At 34.5% G+C, this 10297-nt stretch overlaps 1 pseudogene; it reads right to left on the bottom strand.

The window, feature by feature from the left end:
* Positions 1–9250: 9250 nt before the first annotated feature.
* LOC149554996 (ubiquitin-conjugating enzyme E2 10 pseudogene) lies at positions 9251–10062 on the bottom strand (annotated as a pseudogene).
* Between the last annotated feature and the right edge of the window lie 235 nt (positions 10063–10297).

Here is a 10297-nt window from a genome sequence, read left to right as displayed (position 1 = left end):
TTATAGTTTTATCTCTACCAAAAAGTCCATCTGATCCTCCATTATGCTTCTCATTAATGAGACTCTCCCTCATTGAAATTCTAGCAATTCATTGTTGGAAATAGTCAAGACTATGCTAGGTTATTGAGAGGGGAGGAGTGAATCAGTAACCTCTAAAAATTTATTAAATTAATCACTTTATAGAAATATACCGATTATCATCTATTAATCTAATTGCATGCATGAAAAACTAAATGCATAAAACATTCATAACACTTGAACACAATGATTTGGTGACCCAGAAACCTTCCAAATAGAAAGTAAAACTGGGGTGGGCATGATACCCACAAAACTTCAATAGTGTAGTATAAAGTTGGATTGTTTTATCACTTCTAATGATCTACCCTATTAGGAGCAATTAGGACTATTAGGTCCACCTTGTTAGAGGTTTTACAAATGCACAATGAAGTGTGCACTCTATTAAGAGATTTTAAGAAAGATTATTAAGTCTACCTTGTGAAAGGATTTGGACTGATTCACCTGTTAGAATGAAATAGTTGATCTCTTACTTACAACTAAATTGTTGATAGAGATTACTTGAAGTACTAATCACCTTTATGTGATAGATATAACTTTGCTTCTCCTTTTTTGATATGGTCTTATAATACACTTTTTCTACTACTTATTCACATTCACATACATCTATTTCACATTCATATGCATCTATTTCACATTATTGTTACACTTGGATATGATACAATACTTTAAATATATACCAATCCAATTTACAAAATTACAAAGTTGGCCAATACACAAGTTAACACCAATATTAAAAATTCTACCCAAATGAAGATACTTATGTTCTAAAGACTAACATGGTGAATTTTTGATACTCAACATCCACTATCATTACTCAACATTATCATGCATTCAATAGAAGTAGAAGCTCGGTCCATACTAATCACTTAAATGTAGTCTTGAACTTGGTCAACACTAGTGACTCAGTAGATACTATGTAACTTAGTATAAATTAAATTGTTCATTTACCATGACTGCACTCGATAAACACTAATAATCACATATGGCTTAGTTAACACTAGCTTTGCATCACATGAGCTTCTAGCTTGGTAGAAATTGTAGAGCTTAGTAACCACTGGAGTGCTCAAGTTCAACTTTTGGACTTCACACTACTTGATTCTACTTAGTTTGAACTATTGAACATTACACTAACTAAATTCCTTTGGTAACCATTGGAATGCTCAATGGCCACTTAGACTTAGTCTAGAAGACTCGGTAGCAACTATAGAGCTTGATGGCTACTAAATCACATGGAAAACACTGTAGATTGTTCAACGAGCTTAGTAGCCATACAAAATCTGAATAAGTGCTGTCACTAATAACAAACTTGGTTGAATTTCAACAATCTCCCATTTGGCATTAGTGACAAAAACACTTAATACTGGCTTGGTAGGGTATAATGTTTTGAGATTTTTCAAAATTTGTCTTTGTAAGTATATACAGTATACTATATCTACAAAATCTCTGCTATATACACTTTTCTCCTTTTGTATGATTCTCCCCCATACAATATACATAGCATAACAAGTATATCTCCCCATATATAGCATATTAAGTGTCTCTCCCCCTTTTTGACAATAATGCCAAAGATTTATTCAAAACTTATTTACATGGAGACACCAATATGAGAAAGACAATCAAAATGTACCTTGAGAATAAGTGATAATGTCTTATCCAAGTTCTCTTGCAAAACTTTGCATGAATGTAAAGAAACATGCACTTCTACAAATAGTTGTATCATTTGATCTGCAATGGAGAAGTTGTTGTCATGGATCAATTTTTTTGAATAAAGAATATGCTTTTTCATTGTATCCATGATGGAAAGGATCATATTCTAAATATCTATCAATGTAGTCTAGATCCTTGCTTCTCTCAAAAACTCTACCTACATATCTAACAAGAATCTAATTTTCATATGATGTATAGAGCTTGAACTTGAGTCAAGTTGCAACATATTTTTACTAGCCTTCAAATATTCATCAATCTTTGTTAGTTTTCTCTTTATCTCCTTTGTGAACTTTATAACATCACACAACTTTCCAAAAAGTGATGTTACATTTGTGCAAGAGGTTTGAAGACTGGTTAGAATTGAGGAAAGCTCTACTAGTTGAATAGCTATTTGCTGAGCAATGTGCTCAAGTAATTTATTATCAAATTTCTTTTCTACTTTGGTAATCAATTTATCTTGTCCACTAGAGTCCTCATTAAAAATTTGGACTACCTCTTCTAATTTCAATAAAATAGGTTAAGAGGAATCTATCTCAATACCTATTTCCTTAGACAAAAATTTTTTGGCATCATCAATAATTTTTTATTCCCTATCTGTTTCCACTCTCAATCTCTTCTGCTTTACTTTCTTTTGGAGGAGTTGACCAGTTATATGCATTTGATCCATAGTGATATTATCAAAGTCCCATTTGGGAATTTCTATTTTCTCATCTAGGTCTATATACTCTTCTATCTCCTTTCTTCTACCAAAAAATCTTGTACTCAGTTGAAGCTTGGGTTCAATTGTCCTTGTACTTAATGCCTTTGAATCTAAAATGGAAATAATTATAGATATGCTAGGACTTTCTATGAAAATTGATATAGTACTTACTAATGGAATACTAAAAGGAATTCTTGTTGAATCCAAAATTGAAGTAGACAAAACTGTAGCATTCAAGCTAAAGTACTTACTATTGAAGAACTCAAAATTGTAGAAGCCACTATACTCATGCCCAATGACTTGGTAGCTAAAGAAGAGGGAGGATGGACCTTAGTAGATGAAGTGTAGACACTTCTATCAATTATGTGCTGAGTTGTGTAGGGGAAAATAATGATTGGACATTTGAAGTACTTGTTGAAGCTATCTTTGAGCTTGATATGGCTACTAGTTTTCTTGGAGAGTGAGGAAGTGAGGTAATGATTATGACTGCTATCTTTATAGGGTCAGTCTCCTCATCATCTTCTTTATCTTCCTTAGTAGCTTCTTCCTCTTTATCTTCTTCAACTTCCTTATTGTCAAAATGTGTGGGCTCAGTGTAAGTTTCTTCTTCTTCATCATCACTGTCATCATCCTTAACATCTACTGGGAATTCACTTTGTTTATGCAAATGATAAATGTTCTTCCACATGCTTGTGGCATTCTTAACCACATTCTCTATATCCTTGATCAAAATTAAATAAGTATTAAATCTAAGATTCATCTTATCTTCCTTTTGCTTTAAGGACTATTTTACCACAACATTTTTCATGCTAGGTGCCAACTGCCTCAAGGTATGTGCATAGGTATCTTTTTTTGTTTGAATAGAAAAGTCCCATCTTGGCTTTATTTTCTCTAATAATTCATTAGATATTTGGGAGGCTATCTGATCTAGAAAATACTTCCATTATTCCATTTTTGTTAACACCAGTTCTTTAACCTATTTCTTTTCTGCCTCTAATCTTGTTTCATACTTCAAAGATTTGATTTTTTTTATACCTGTACCTTCTTCCAATTGTTTCAATTTTTCTTGGAAGGTGGGAGGAGGCTTGCTAAAGACAATTTTACTACTTTTCTTCTTAGACCTCCTTGTAAAAACTACAATGGATGGCAAGGTGATGATCATCTTTTCTTTCTTCTTCAAGGGTTCTTCCTCCTTTTTATACTCATCCTCCACCTCTTCATATATATCTCCTCCTTTACCCTCGGTTAACATTAGAGGTGTGCTTGATTTTAGTTTTACTATCCTCCTCTTACCTTTTTTAACTACTTGTGGAAGTTTTATTTCAAGCTCTATCGTTTCCATAGCCTCATCATATGTTCTAAAGTATGGTGCCTTTGGATCAACATGTTCATTAATCAAAGATTCAATTATGTCCTTTGCTTCATCTATATTCACCTCACATGGAAGACATTTTACCCATAAAATTCTAGGCTTTACTTCCTAAATGTAGACTTTGTCACTGTCTACCATGAAACAAACATCATCTTTGTGATTGTCTACCAATTTCTTAGGTATCTTGAATCTATTATTCATTTTCTCCTTGAAGACATAAAAATAGTTATCCATTATTCTAACAAAATTCTCTCCCATTTTAGAAATATATTCATTAATTTGATATAATACTAGCACATCCTTTCTCAATACTACCGTGCCTTTTGAAGGGAAGAATTTCTCAACATAATAAAATAAACAAGTCAATATGGAATCAAATTTTCAAGGGTTGTTCTTGGAAGTTCTAATACTTTCTATGTTTTTGTTGAATTGTTTCAACAACAAATCTTCAAGATCATATGACAAGTTGTTCTTCACAACCTTGTATGCCAAGTCAATAGCTTCACATGAGACATTGTTGAGACAATTAGAACTATAAATTAGTTACACTACTAATCTTCATGCCTCTACCATCCCACTTGGCTAGGGTTTTCTTTTCCAACTCCACCTAACCTAGGGTTTTGGTAACTTTGGCCTTGGTGAGCATGGGAAGACCAATAATGCGATGAATCATCTTCTTGGTGATCATGATTGGTTACTCAAGCCATAAATAACCATCATGAACTTGGTTAAGGATGTATCTAATCCATTTTATTGGAAAACTTTGGGGAAAGTTGGGAATTTGGGTTAAACCCTTGTCTTCCAAATGTTTATGGTCAAGTTTTAGAATCTCGTTCATACATAGTTCACATAGGGCATCATCCATTACTAGGGTTCCAAATTCTTGAATTGCACACTTGAAATGAGTGTAGATGTTGTTAATGAGTAGTACCTTAGAAGGGAACTATGACTATGCTCCATTTGGATCAAGGGTTTTAGCAATTGTCAGCACAAGTTTGAAATCAGGGGCTTTCCATTCTACTCCTTGGACCAACATCTTTGACCCTTTCCTTGCTTTGCTACTACTTCTTTATGTCATGGCTACTTGGTAAGCTATGAAAAACTTTAAGGAATTTAGCTACAATTTCTACTCAAAGTCACTTGATCACTTTGCAATTCGTTTCTTCACAATAACACTTAGAATTTTCGGTAAAAAATGAATTTGATTTCCTACCTTTTGTTAAAACTTTCACCATTAATGCTTGGTATGAAGGTAGATATGATGACATCATGCTTGAAATTATGCTCAATAGTATGCATGATAGCCTATCATCCACTTATTCAATTGATTAGATGGTGATGCAGGAGCATCTTGGGTTTCCTTGTTATCTTGCTCATTTCTTTTGTTCATTCTATAGTTGGTGCCAAGTCACTATAGCACTCTTCATGTGTTAAGTTACTGTAGCACTCTTCATGTGCTGAGTTATTCCTTCATGTGCCAAGTTACCCAGTTGATGTTGAGTGATGTTGATTTTCCATTTGATGTTGATTGATGCTGAGTTGCTAGTTTCCAGTAGATGTCAAGTGATGTCAAGTTGCCAGTTTCCAATGGATGCCAAGTGATCTTGAGTGCCAATTTTTAGTTGATGTCAAGTGCTAATTTTCAGTGGATTCTGAGTGATGATGAGTGCTAGTTTCATAGTGGGTGACAAGTTATCCAGTGGGTGCTGAGTTGTCTATTTTTGGTTCTTAGTAGGAGCTAACCTGTGTATTTAATTTCAATCATGAATTTAATCTTGTGTCGGCCTTCCTCTTATGTAATGTTCTAGAATGTTCTGTAAGCCATTTTGGCAAGTATAAATAGAGTTTTTAGGCTTTGATTTAAGTAAGTTTTTTAGGGAGAAGAAGTTTTTGGAGAAGTTTTTGGGAAGACGATTAGAGAGAAGAACTGAAGTGCAAATTTGTAGTTGGATCTTTGAATGTGAATGTATTTGTAATTGGCTATAAACATGAAGGCTTTACAGCTGGGCATGTATTAAGATATTTTTATGAATCAATAAAAGTATTTTCTCTTCTCTCTCCTTTGTTTGTTGTTCATTGTGTTTGCTTCTATTGTGTTAACTCTTGCAGGGTGGTTTAGATAGCTAGGTGAGCCTTTGGCCCTAGTTTTTCATGCCCTTGTCTATGTCAGTTGGTATCAGAGCTTGAGGTTCATCCTTTTGGAGATTGGATCATGTAGAACCGTAATTTGGATTTGGATGTAGGGTGGTAGATTTGCAAATTTGACCTATAACTTGCAAAGGGTTACAATCTTATAGGAACCTGATTTGTAAAGATGGTTTGTGGTAGAGGAAATAATGTTGATAATGCTATATTAGATTAATTGAGACAAATTGCAGCTAGATTAGATGCTATGGAGATAGCCTAGAGGAGAGGATCACATCTTGATGATGTAAGTAATTATGAAGTAGTAGCACCAAACCCTAATCAAGAACCTGAAGAAGATCAAGATGAGGAAATATTATTGAGAGTATGGTCTAGAGCGAATTCAAAGCTTGTTGTAGAAGTTGTTCCTTATGATGGAAAATTGGACACTAATGCTATGTTGGATTGGATCTCTAATATGGAGAAGTTCTTTGAGTATGAAAACACCCTTGATAATAGAAAGGTGAAGATTGTAGTCACTAGGCTGAAAGGTCATGCATCACTATGGTGGGAGCACTTGCAAACTAATAGACAAAGCAGAGCAAAGGAGAAGATCAGAACTTGGCCAAAGATGGTGAACAAAGTAAAGAAAAAATTCCATCCTGCTGATTACCAAGTTAACTTGTTGAGAAAGATGAAAAATTTGAAGCAAAAAGACATGACTGTGAAAGAGTATACTAAGGAATTCTATAGACTAGACATCAAATTTGGACATGTGGATGATGATCTTGAGAAAATTGCAAGGCACATTAAAGGATTGAGATCTGGAATACAAGATGAAATAAGTTTTGTGAAGCTAGAAAGTGTAGAAGAAGCATATCAATATGCCTTGAAAGCTAAGGAGGTCTTGACAAAGAAGCATGAACAAAGATAGAGAGGTAGAGGTGGTAGATTCTAGAGAGGCAGAGGTAGATCCTATGGAGAAGTGGCAGATCTGATAGTTCTATGTAGGATAAAGGAAAATCTAAATGGAAGAATGATGACTGTTAGAAATGGAAAAAGAAATCTGTAAATAAGCAATACCAGGAAAGAATCTATGTGAGTAAATGCATGAAAAGATATTACCATAAAATAGGAGAGAGAAAGCTTCAAGCTCCAACACCATGAGACAAGATATTTGGAAAGAGGAAAGCAAAGAAAACCCCTTGTGACATTATGAATGAGGCATGAAAAGCCTAAGAAGAAAGAGAGAGAGAGAGAGAGCAAGAGAGCAAGAGAGCAATTGCTCATACAATAATTGAGAAGAGGAAGAAAACCTCATTGTTAAATGAGAGAAGAGGGTCATCTCTTAAATAGAGATGAGAGAGAGGAGTTAGAATGTAACTCCCATGTCTATGAATGCCACCATTCATATGTGTGTGAGGCCAAGTGTGAGATTCCTCTTAAGGAGGAATAATCTAAAATTAGAAATTACAATATATATTTGTCCTCACATATTCCACTAGATGACAAAATAAGATGTAGTGGAAAAAGGACAAAAAAGAAATATATTAGGATACCTTGGCTTATATCCTAATATATTACAACAATAAAGAAAGGAGTTCTAACCTTGGTTTATAAACACACCAAGGAAAGATTACAACTTCTAACACCCCCCTTTAATCTTTACTTGGGGTAATTACATCAAAGGGTATTAAATCCATAATTTACAAAAATCTGCAACTTAATCTTCAATATGAAGTAATTTGATTGTCTTCAAGCCATATGGTACATTTTCAGATCCAAGAGAAGTACATGAGTCCTTTGAATGTGGAAGCATAGACACATCTTCATATGTGGAAAACCAAGAAGGTTCCTTGATGGATCACCTGAAAAAAAAGAACAACAAGACAAATATCCACAAGTAGAATGCCATCATATATGTAAATTCGAAATTCTTTTGAATAAGGATAATAAAACTCTCATAGAGAAACAATGAGTAAAACATGTTACCACAAAACAATGGAGATAACCTGATATCAAGATAAATTATATGCTCAAAAAATTGTCAACAAGGACAAATTGAGTAAAAAGCTTGATCAATGCTCTCATGAAAAGTATATTATACTAATGCACAAATGACCACAGACAAGGCCAACTAATGATACTTGCATCAACCACGTGGATATAGACAGTCCACTTAATGAATCATCCCACTGCAAGCTAATGGGGGCGTCCCTCCATAACATGCATGACTCATGATCTATGCAATAATGTATGCAGATCATTATCACATTAATATATGGAAATAACATAAAGGAGAGACATGCTGATCAAAATAGAATTATCATGATTTGTTAAGATAATCAAAAGAATGGATTATGAGGATATAACAACATATTGCCTTCAAATTCGATCAAATCATCTGAATTTGGAGAGAAAACTCCAATAAAAACATCCTCTTCATTGAGGAACAAAAATGGAACAACATGGAGGGAAACTCCATAAAAATATTATCCTATCAAAATGGAACAGATAGGATCAAATGGAGGGAAACTCCATATAAAATGAGTGCATACCAATATAGGATGGAGGGATACTCCATGGGCTAGATAAGGAAACTATGTATCAGTTATACTGAGGGGACCTACATAGTTAACCTTGAAAAAATATTAAGCTCCCTATGCAACTCAAAATATCATATAAATCATGAATATCAATGGTATAACACCATAAAGTGCCAACATGGGCATAGAATGATGCTATAAAAGTATAGAAGTGCAACTATGGGCACATCAAAATATCAAAATGAAGGCAAATGTGTAAGATTACTCATAATCCAATCAAAATAAAATGATTTAAGGAAGATCAACTAAATATAGATATCAGGTATAAAACTCCATTAAGGGTAAACATGAGTACGACAAGAATCCTCAAAAAAGGAATTATAAATGAGGATATATAAAAAAACTTAACTTCTCCCTTTTTTACTTAAAATCACATAAGGGAGTAAGAGAGATTTAAAGTAAAATATTGCACTTGTGTTTGAGCTGTCTGACAATGAATGATTACATGCCAAGAATAGGTTGACAAAAGGCAATAATAAAGGCAAATGATGCCTCTGTCAAGAGCTCAAAAATAGAAAAAGAATCTTGCATGTCTCTGAAAAAGAAACTTGCATGAAAAGACAAGAAAATGTTACAACTGAATCTAAATATAGAGAAAACTTATATGATTTAAAAAACTCAAATGTGAGGCAATGCAATCTAGATAGGTAATGAGATTTTAATTCAACCACAGCGGCAGATGCTTGAGAAAAAACACAACCGACCTTGGGCTTGAGTTGCAGGCATTTCTTCAAGCCTAAAAGACATTATGACAGTTTCAGAAGCACGCAGAGATTGTCTCAATGACAAGGGAAAAAAAAATAGGTAATGTTGAAACCGACCTAGAAATGCATGATAAGCTGGAATAACCATCTCTGAAATAGAAATTCGTAATGTTAGATTTCTAATGGCAGTCACAGGTGCTTTCCTGATTTCTAATTTTGAGACAAATCAGAAACACCCGAGGCGTGGATCTCCTTTGGCAAGGCACCGATTCATACAAATAAATAAACTCACAAGTCAAAAGAAAGCAATACTCTTGTCAATTGTCAGCGTAGGACTCCACTGTTCCTTCAAAATATCAAGGCAGATACTCCCATTGCTATTTATGTTTGGATGGAAAACCTTAGTCCTAAATGCAACCTTTGGAGGCTTGAATGGATAATCAGGAGGAAAGTGGATTGAGACAAGAAATACACCTCCTAAATACGGACTTTCAGGAGGACCCATTATAGTGGCTTGCCAATGAAACATATCATCTGCTACTGGACCAGCGCTACACGAAGTAGGTGGATCCTTCTGGAGATCCTTCAATTCCTTGAGAATTTGCTTAGAAGCCATGAATTCTCCTTCACCAATAGTACCAACGGGGAGATTCTTGCGTGTGAGATGGCGAGGATGCAGACGTAGGAAGAGCGGCAGGAAGAAATACGAATACGATTGGAAGGCGAGAGGGAGAGGAAAGAAGAAGGAAGGATTCAAACCCCTTTCTACAATTACATATGCTTTTCAAAGTATATATTGTAGGGGACACTGTTAAAGTTGTGCGCAGGTTCTCTTTACCTGATGTTGATGAAAGTGAATCTACGGGCTATGGAGTGATCCATTTCCAAGATCGCTTCGAGATTTCACAGACTTATAGTGAACACTCACAGGAAATTCTCCAAATTGCAAAGAGAGAAGAGACTTTTGACTAGCTTAAACACACTCGCAGAAGAATCCACGAGAATC

The sequence above is a fragment of the Cupressus sempervirens genome, chromosome 5, assembly GCF_028749045.1.
Source record: "Cupressus sempervirens isolate cs-2001-9-10 chromosome 5, ASM2874904v1, whole genome shotgun sequence".
In the NCBI taxonomy this organism is placed as follows: domain Eukaryota; kingdom Viridiplantae; phylum Streptophyta; class Pinopsida; order Cupressales; family Cupressaceae; genus Cupressus; species Cupressus sempervirens.
Note: the sequence above shows the minus strand (reverse complement) of the source record. Positions and strands in the feature narration are given on the sequence as shown.